The sequence below is a fragment of the Seriola aureovittata genome, chromosome 13 (assembly GCF_021018895.1).
Source record: "Seriola aureovittata isolate HTS-2021-v1 ecotype China chromosome 13, ASM2101889v1, whole genome shotgun sequence".
NCBI classification, from domain to species: Eukaryota; Metazoa; Chordata; class Actinopteri; order Carangiformes; family Carangidae; genus Seriola; species Seriola aureovittata.
This window is the reverse complement of record NC_079376.1, coordinates 25,794,956-25,805,258: the sequence shown is the minus strand read 5'-3', so window position 1 is coordinate 25,805,258 and position 10,303 is coordinate 25,794,956. Positions and strand designations below refer to the sequence as shown.

Here is a 10,303-nt window from a genome sequence, read left to right as displayed (position 1 = left end):
CATAAAAACATCCTCTGGATATATGAAGTTTATAAAATATATGAAATATCCATAGTAAAATTTGTATATGAACATATATTAAAAATGTCTATATGATGAATTATTTAATGGTATGGTGTGTATAAATATTTAATTTATATATGCAAATTTATAAATCAACATACATATAAAAATTCTTTATGTTTATATTTTATTTTTCTTACAAATTTCTCATCAATTTTTATGTCTTTTCACATTCTGGGAAAGTGGTCTCAGACTTTTGGACCCTACTGTTTATAATATCAACATATATTGACAGACTTTAGGATGGAATTATGTTTATGTAACATATGTCTAAAATATGAGCGTACAGGACATAAACACACATATTAGTATTGGCTAGACGTACATGTCAATATATGAAATTGTTCAGATTTGTAATAGGTTTCATTTATAATTTTTACTCAAGTGCTTTTATTTTCTAAGTAAATATATTTTATATATGGAAATTCAACGTATGCAAATATATTACATTTGCATTTGGGTTTTCTCTTCCAAATACGTTTGACTATGCTAAATAAGACTGATGACCAGGGATATGAAAAAAAGCCAAACTTTCCTTGAGGTTACTGAAAACTTTTATTGTGAAGCAGCCAAGGAGAGAATGTAATGTATTTGTCACAGAAATTAGCAGAGCTTTGTTAGTGGTACACCAGCACACTCCAACACATCATGAAAGTAAAGAATGCCTTTTATTATTCTGACCTATGGAAAACCGTTTTCATTGTGGCAACACAGCATGAACAGTTCTTCAAACCAAACATGAGTCAAATCCAAATCCATTGTATTTCATGACCCACAAAAATGTTTGCATCACATTATTTTCTTTTCCAAATTTAGAAACATAAGGTGTTTAAATATGAACAGCTTTCACTCATGGAAATATCATTGTTGTTGAATAATGTCTTCCCCTGAAGCAGGCCTCCTCTCATTCAGCACTAGAATAAACACAGAGTCTGTAGTGTCTCCCAGTATGGACCTGTATGCTAAGTGGTTAGCATGGAACATGTGAGCCATTGATTATGGTTGGTTATCATTGGTTATCTGGACCTGGAAACTACAAATTAATAACAGAAATTGTGTGAGACAAACGGAACATGCAAAGTTTGAAAGGCATGGATATCATTGCATTATGGGAAAAGTAGGATCCAGTGTTTGAACTACTAGGAAATTAGGGTCAGACTATCTTGGCCTCTGCTCTGCTTTTAATCTGTCTGCAATATACTAAGTCACTAAAGTACCCCTTAGTACTAATTGCATGGCATAAGGCTGATAGTATTTATTTTTATTGTCCAATCCAGACTGTTAATTGCAATAATGTCTGTTCTTTTTGAGTGTCCCCCCACCCTGCAGCCATTTAAATGCAATATCCACAAAACACACACACATGTTGGCCTGCGGAGGATAGAGTTTGCATTGTGTATCATGTACCAGTCTGCAATGTGTACTTGATTTCCCTATGCAAAGTTTAGAGGTTTATCTTGACATTATTATCCCAGTTTAGAGAGGCCTCTTTATGCAAAGTCAATTAAGTGGGAGTGGGACGCTGCTTCGATTCATAGAGGGAGAAAAAAAAAAGGATGTTTGAGAGGGAGAGTGGGGAGAGACTTCAAATACAAGCAAGCCCTTTAACAAGCACACCATTGCAAAGAATTCATTTTAAAGACAATGCATAAATCTACATCTAAATCTGAAATCTTTCCCTGAAAATGTCAGACTTCCAGGAGCCCATCCAAGGGTTCCCATCCTGGGAAAATAGTGTATTTTACATGATAACTAGTATCATTTTACAGAAGATGTTGTCTCTATACATACGTGTGAATATAAAATGCACAGGAGCAGGTGGAGATCTTTGTTCCTAGTCACAGCAGGCGGGTGGATGAAGCTCCTGTCACCCTGAGTCACACTACAATATGAACATCATACTGCTAAGTATTTTATTACCCGTGGTGTATATGTTATGATTAGGGATGGGCATTGTAAATAATAATCACCAAAATGAAAACATTTCCTCAAGAAGAAAAATTATAATTTCAGTATATTTTAAGTTAGATTGATTGAGGACACACTAACAACCACTCACAGAAACATAGAGAGACTGTGCCAGAGAGAGAGAGATTGGCACAGAAAGTGACAACAGACACAAAAACAGTAAATGTAAAGAGCTGTTGTGGACAGATGAGAGAAGATCAGCACCACTGTACATCTGTCTGTTCAGATCGTACAAGACTGGATGGTGGGTCCATGCGGGCAGGGCTTGGGGCATGGTTGAGGGCGGTGACTGCTTTGTTGTGACATCACAAAGTTCCAGAAGTCCTGACGGCTGGTTTTAAGGCTCAGTTTCTGAATACAGGCTGTGTGCATTTTTTCTGTGGACTGAGGCTTTGATACTTTCACAGTATTAATATAGAACCTAGACCTGCTTTTATAATCAAACACATGGACATTTATACAATATGGGACCTTTAATTAATGAGCACTGCTTCAGTTTTTATGCCAAGATGAACTAAGTAGCTGCTGGTTGTAGCTTCACGTTTAACAGATACAATATAAATGTGACCTTGTCAAGTGAAAGTCTGTTTCTGTCAAGGCCACAAAGTGGATGAAAAGGTCCCAGGTCTCGGCTACTTCAAGTCCATCAGGAAATGCATTATGTATATAGTTATTATATTATTCTACTACATATTTTGGGGATGTCCTGTATATTGTTAATAGTAGAAGTGAGACCCATCCCCTGGAACTTGTGTATGACCCACGGTCTCTGTGAGGGTTTATACTGAAGCATTCTGTTTTTGTTTACTCTTATAACTGTGTTCTTTTGTCTTTACCACTGTCTTTTGATGAAGGTCATTTCACTTTCTTATTTCGAGGAGAAGCAACTGTTTTTTGTCCAAGTATGTAATTGAAAGAAAAACAATTAATGCCATGGAATGAAGGGAAGCCTCTTAAACAGAGGTGTCCCCAGCTCCTTTTTCTTTTATTGTTTCTTTTTTTCTGTTGGCTCAGGCAAAAAAAAAAAAAAAAAGGTGCAAGAAAACAACATTTTTAGACTTGAGTTTTTAATATTGGCAAATTATGTCTGTGATTTTTTAAAAGGAAAAAAGGAAAGAAAACATCACAGGATGCAATATAGACAAAGAGCGTAGAGTATATAGTAAGTTACAGAACAAGTGAAAGGTGGCGAAGATATGTATGCGTGTATGTGTGTGTGTGTGTGTGTGTGTGTGTGTGTGTGTGTGTGTGTGTGTGTGTGTGTGAGTCTCATTGGATTAAAGGTCTATTGTACTGTAGAAGAAGCCCTCAGGGGTCTTCATTTGGGGACGATTCAGGCTCTTTTCTTTGCAAATGAAATTATTCTCTTCCACTGGAATGTGAGATTTTCATAAACACTGTGTTTTCTCTCTATCAACCACATGCAGCTCCATCTCATTGTTAGCTATGTATAAGCATCGTAATCATAGGTATAGCTAGCTCTGTGTTTTGGAACGTCTCCATACAAGCCGCCGCCTCAGAGTGTCAATGGAAAATCTCCTCTTTATCAACAAGTAGATTAGAATATATTGAGCGTCCAAGCCCACGCCTCCATACGGAGCCGCCGTAAAGACGCACTGAAACAACGGAGGAAGTGTTTCCAGCAGTGGTGAGGATCCTGGTCACAACAGGGCCGCTGTCCATCTAAACACTGCACAGCTGCACAGCTGTATGTCAGTAAATGTCAGGTATTATGCTGATTACATGCTATTTTTTTTCTGCAGAGAACAAACAGTATATAATAGACTGTGAATGAATTCTGCCTTTGAATATAAATGCATATAAAAGAATATGTTTACACTAGTATCCAGAATCTCTATTAAAATGGCAACATCTGAAATCTCTTTGTTTCAGCAGTATCTGGGTTTCTGATAGTGGCTCTCCTAAATTGTATCGATGCATGTTCACACTGTTTGTCAGCCTCAGTCTGTCACCTACGAAGAACATTTGAAATCAGTGGAATGTGTCTCTGGTGTCAGTGGTACATTCAGGCTTAAGTCAGACACTGTGATCTCGAGTTTAATTTCAGTGTGTAGATCATTCTATCTGTAATGTTACAGAGTAAGGAAGACTTAGTTAAAAGATGTTTTATTTTGAAGGTGTGGCCACCTTGTTTTGTTGCTGGGGTCGCATGTGGGGAGGCTGGCGGTCCTCATCTGCACATCTTCTGTTGTTAATTGGCTGATTTTATGGGTTAGGATTAGGGTTAGTTTGTTTATTTGTTTAACTGTTTGTAATACTTACCTGTGTAATTGTTTTGTTTAGGTTTTATCTTTTCTCCATTAAAAATCCTGCCAAGTACAACACACGGTGTGTTCATTGGAGGAATGAGTTTAACTTAAAGGGGACATATTATGCAAAATGCACTTTTCCATGGTTTTCTATCAGTAGTATGTGTCCCTGGCGTGTCTACGGACCCCCCAAACATGAGAAAAGTCCATCTTCTCCGTCTTTTGCTTTCTCCACCTTTCAATAAATGTGTGCTCAAACGGGCGAATTGGAGATTTTCCCCTGATGTCGTCAAGAAGGGCGATGTCACCTCCCCCCGGGTGGGTGACCCTCCCCGAGCTAGGTGTGTGTTCCGCCCACTGAGTCCGGCTTGCAGACGCTATCGTTACTTCCCTCGCGAACACTGGCTTTCGGTAGAACAATGTCAAAGGTACGAGGGAAACACAGTAGTTGCTTTGTTGTTGGCTGCACAAACCAACACAGAAGTCTTTAACCCCTTTAACCCCTACACCCGAGGATCTGAAGACCCAGTGGATTCATTTTATTTTTGATGGAAATGTACCCGCTCCACTCCGTGTGTGCTAACCATTTCACCTCGGACTGCTTTCTCAACGAGGGCCAGGACAACGCAGGATTTGCTACAAGTCTCAAGATAAAGCTTGGATCAGTACCGACGGTCCGTGACCCAACTTTGAACTTAGGAGCTGTAAGTTTTACAATTTTATGTTGCTTTACTGTTTGTTCACGAGAGCCTGTTGCGTGTGTTGTTAGCATGGCAGCTAATGTGGCTAACGTTTAGCATCGTCGACACGCAGCCGGGTACAGATTGTATGCAATTCTTCTGCTTGGTATCGTCGTGTGACATTGATTAGAGCCACTCTGTTAAATGTATTATACTTTAAAGGCGTTTTAGCTGTCTGTAAAGTCAAGCCGGTAAAATTCGGACTAAAAATAGGCTCTGTAGTGATTAGCATAGGTGTCCGGGCTTGTTTATTAGTGCTGTGAAAGTTATTATTGAGAGTCATGCCTTATAACGGCCGTTTTAACGTTTATATCATGTTTACAGATACAGTGCCTGTAGGGAATATCTAGATAAGCGCAGAGTTAATGTCTGTAATACAGATTTTTTGCATTTTGCACATATAGTGAGCTATTTGCAGCATTTACAAGCTATTGACAACCCAATTTACACATAATTGAGTGCATTTGTTGTTATCATTTTTGCACTGCTTGCAACTGTTGCCATAACTACTGCCTCTGTTTCCTCTGTTCAGGCCAGAACATCAAGTGCATCTATACAGCTTCCTGCAACAAGGGATGTTGCATGCCAGACTGACCCACTGTAGGCACACAGTTATCCTTGAAGACTCTTCAGCCTCACATCAGAAGTACAGGTCTGTAGCCATCTGAAGTGCATCTACTTTTGATAAACCTAACAGTCATTTATCAGTCTTGGAATAATGTGCAGGTAAATGAAGCTGTGGTTACTTAGAACTTGTGAGAGTGTGTAGGCTAAGGTTTCTGTCAACATTAACATCTTTGATTTTCTCTTTACTGTACCTCCAGACTCTACCTGGCTGACACGTACTACAATGAAAATGCTGACCAACCACAAGCCCAAACAAAAGAAGGAGAACCACTGTTCAATGTCCAATTTCCAAAGGTGTGTTATATTATTTTATTTTTCAACAAAAAAAAAATGTTTTGTACACATTGTATTAAGTATTGCACGTATAATGTTATGACAGTTCCATCAACAACAAAATACAGTAAAGAAAATGTCAGGAGGTAGTTAGAAACGGACTTTCAGTCATTGTTTTGTAAAAAACACAGAAGCTGCTTTGGCCATCCCCATCCCAGAGGACCTCACTGCACAGTTCGAGCGGCCTGAGAAGGAGGAGGTCATATCCAGCTCTGTGTCCCGGTTCTATCATGGGCCAGTCTAAAACCCACGTACTGGCATGTGGCGTCAGGAAACTCGGCATGGATGCGCAGGACCACGCAGGCTGGAATGACGACCCAGATTCTGCGACCAAGGAAGCACCAGCACCAGCTCACAAAGCTCCTATAGACTAGATACCTGTATCGACTAAAACAACTGGACAGGGCATTTAGTCTTGCAAACATATATCTATGACATATATCTGCTAACCTGTTCACCTGGGGCCTGATAGACTCACCTGTGTGCCAGCTTTGTCAGAAAAGAGGATCACTAGAACACATCCTCAGCTGTTGCTCAAAGGCCTTGGGAGATGGCAGGTATCGTTGGCGCCACGACCAGGTCCTGCGGGCAATAGCAGACACCATCTGCACTGGCATCAACACCAGCAGGCAGCAACACCCAACCAAGAGCACGATTGCCTTTGTCCGAGCAGGGGAGAAACCTCAACCCTCCAAGAACACTCAGGGGGGCCTGCTCACAACAGCAAGGGACTGGCAGCTCCTGGTTGACCTAGGGAGGCAGTTGCGATTCCCAGACATCATCGCAGCCACGACACTCCGACCAGACATGGTCTTGATATCTGGAGCCAGCAAGCAGGTGGTGCTCCTTGAGCTAACTGTCCCCTGGGAGGACAGAATGGAGGAAGCTCAGGAGAGGAAGAGGGCAAAGTATGCAGATCTTGTGGCCGAGTGCCGGAGGAATGGGTGGAAGGCCCGCTGCGAGCCTATTGAGGTGGGTTGCAGGGGTTTTGCAGGCAAGTCCTTACATAGGGTCCTGGGGCTCCTTGGGATTTGTGGACTGCACAGGCGAAGAGCCATCAAAAACATCCTGGAAGCGTCTGAAAAAGCTTCACGTTGGCTCTGGTTGAAGAGGGGGGAGGCGTGGCGTAGTGCGCTACCTGGACACAAGTCGGGGGATTGATCATCCCCGGCTGGGTCGCCCGGGTGAGGGTGTCTGACTAAGACCCGAAACACCCTATGATCCTGGGAGCGTCACTGATGATGTGTCCAGGTTGCACCTCGAGGTGTATTATAGTACTGATGTGTCTCACAAATTTTTTTATGGATCCAGTGAATCCTACAGTTTTTTTATTATCACTGATTATAAGTGCCTCATTTGATGTAAATAAATACTTGATTGTTACTAAAGAAATGACTCCTGAATTCATATATTATATGCACACTATCTGCTGATAGAAGAACTTTACAAATCAAAGAGCAGCTAAACTAATTAATTTGAGGGTGTGTTACTCTATTTGTGGTGTGTTATTACCATTGTAAAATTATGTGCACTGAAGTAAAACAAGACTGCCTAACATCTTTTATTTAGATTGAAACTATGTTTTAACAAAGAAGCAAAACGTATTGGTGTATTCCTCTCAACCGTAAAGGACCGTAGTCAGTGCGGTACATGTTGCAGGCAGAACACATTGAGGCAGAGCGGCTCCAACCCAGGACGGTCTACCATACATGGTAAATCTTCCTCGATCTCCCATAGCCGTCTGGTGACCTACAGTGAATTGCAAATGGTAAATGCTATGGTTTATTATTAATGTAATGTAATCAAAACAAATTAGTGATTAGTTTGTCCAGTGAGAATGCTACCTGTGGTATCTCCTAGCAGCAGATGTTCTCAGCTTCTGTGGGCATGGTTGCACAGTTTCCACAGGTGCACCTGTCCAAAATATAGAAAAAATGGTAACATTCACCAAAATATAAAGCTTATGAAATTAAAACACTGACACACAGTGGAGCTAAGGTGGGTAAGAAGTAAGCTTGGCTACATATTAAGCGCATATAACATAGGTAATTTATAACATGTCACTTATTGCATATAATGTGGAGCTTGACAACAGTGTAGTGTAGAAAACTGCACAGTTTAGTCTTTGACTAAAGATTACTGTTGCTGTCAGACATGTTTATGCTGATTTACAGCTTTCATTGTAATACACAAAATAAATTTACTACATAAAGGAAGATGTCATGATGAGCATCTCTGCTCAAAACATGGAGAAAAATGATCTACTTTGTCAGCAGACATTGAACATTGAACACCTGTAGCAGTCCACATACTACAAACATTTTCAGACTGTAAAAGTATATCTAAGGAGGCATGACAGATAACTACATTACACTATTCACAATAGTGCTTATTTACCAAAAGAGCTCCCAGTAATGACGAGACAGTAACAGTTAGCATTAGCTACCTAGCTACATGTTAGTAACTGTGTGCCGGCACTCATCAACAAACTGAAAATGTAATGTCAAAATACACAAAATTGGTTACCAACCATTCAGAAACGTCCTGCTGCAGTTGTAGAGTTTGAACTTCTTCAGCAGCCTCTCCCTCTGGCTCAGATTCTGGATAAAAGTCGTGTGGTTGAACCAAATCGCTACCGACGCCAGGTCGCCGGTCACGGTCACCGTAAACATCAGAGCATGGTGCCAGAAGCCCGAACGGCAGCCCCTTCCGAAGAGGGGCGTGGTCAGGCACAGCTCATTTGCATTTAAAGCTACAGACACAGAAACAGCCTGTTCTGAACAAGGCTGAAAAAGAGGGGTTTACAGGCATGCTGAAATATAGGATCGGAGTGGATTTTTTAGCAAGAAGCTTCAAAGACATGCTTTGGGGACCTCTGAGACTTATTCAAACTTGTTGAAAAGGAGCATAATATGTCCCCTTTAATGTTTCATGCTACCTAAGATGAGAGCAGTATAACATCATTTATCTTGTTTCTTTGCTTAACTGATTGAGTACTCATACTGTTACTGGAGTTAATGAAAATGGTTTTACGCAACATAGAAGCATTTTTTTTATTTTTTATTTCACGAAAAGTCGACAAAACGCAACGGGGAATGTTCTGTGTTTCCTCTGAGTGATGTTATGAGAATAAATCATTTCCCGATAAACATGGTGAGGGATTTTCCAGCATCTGATGAGTGTTAGGACGGTGATTTCAACTGCATCCACCACAGAGCCATTGTGGTATTTCATCATAGACGATGCATGAATTCCATCATTACGTGCATCTGGATGATGGAATTCCAAACCTCTTATACCTGACAGTAACCACGTACCACAGATTTCTCTGAGGTCATACAATCATACCATTTTACCAAAGTCCTGTGGATCTGTTATGGAACGCAACATGGCGTCTGCCGTGTCATGCCCCGGAAAGCCAGTTCCAACCGAGAATATCTGGATATCATGTGTCATGTCATGTGACTTAATCCCAAAAAAAGGTGTTTCCATTTCAATGTTGCCAAATATTGCTTTGTTGAATGCTCTGAAAAACCAACAATTTTTGGCGACATTTGAGATGTTTTTTCAAAATTCACATTCACACATTCACATTCTATTCTATTCTGTTTACATGCATAAACACATTGCTTACTGTCCAAGACCGCTATCATAACCCTGAGACTAATGTCATTGTGAACCTGGTTTTAAATTATTTTCAGTTCTATTGTCAGTTAATAAATGCTTCTTATCTGCAGTAAGATCTGTTAATGTGATTCATTATATGTCACTGTGTATACTCACATGTTGTACTGTTATCAGTCATTCATTAACTGATTTGGATTCTTCATAAAAGGTCGTAATGTAGACAAATAACAGTTGAAATGTGTACTTATTTGCTAATACCTTCATTTTTAAGTTTGTATGCTGCATGAATATATAAATATATATATATATATATATATATATATATATATATATATATATATATACATATAAAATAATAAATAGATTTTGGTCCAGAAGCTGGCAACCAAACTATCATGTATAAAGCTTTAGTAAAATATTTCTTTCCATTAATAAGTGATTAGTTACAGTTTATGAACCCTTAATAATAACAAGTATTAGAAAGTGGTGCCAGATTTACTTGTATATAGAGGCCAACTGTTGCTAAAGAGAGGATGCATTCAGGGACATGAGGTGCATTACTTCTTTAATCCCTTATTAGAAAGAAGCTCACACCCTCTGAAACATCACTGTGCTGAGGTCACGAACATCTTAGTGCCGGTTGGCTAGCGGCCTATACTAAATGCTTTGTAATTG

General features: G+C 39.9%; 1 long non-coding RNA gene across 1 annotated transcript; it reads right to left on the bottom strand.

Annotated features, from left to right (window-relative positions):
• Positions 1-7,421: 7,421 nt before the first annotated feature.
• On the bottom strand, positions 7,422-9,772 carry LOC130180443 (uncharacterized). The gene is made up of 3 exons (XR_008829405.1): positions 8,532-9,772; positions 7,846-7,915; positions 7,422-7,750 (listed from the first exon to the last, which is right to left on the bottom strand). It is a non-coding gene; the product is annotated as an uncharacterized LOC130180443 (long non-coding RNA).
• Between the last annotated feature and the right edge of the window lie 531 nt (positions 9,773-10,303).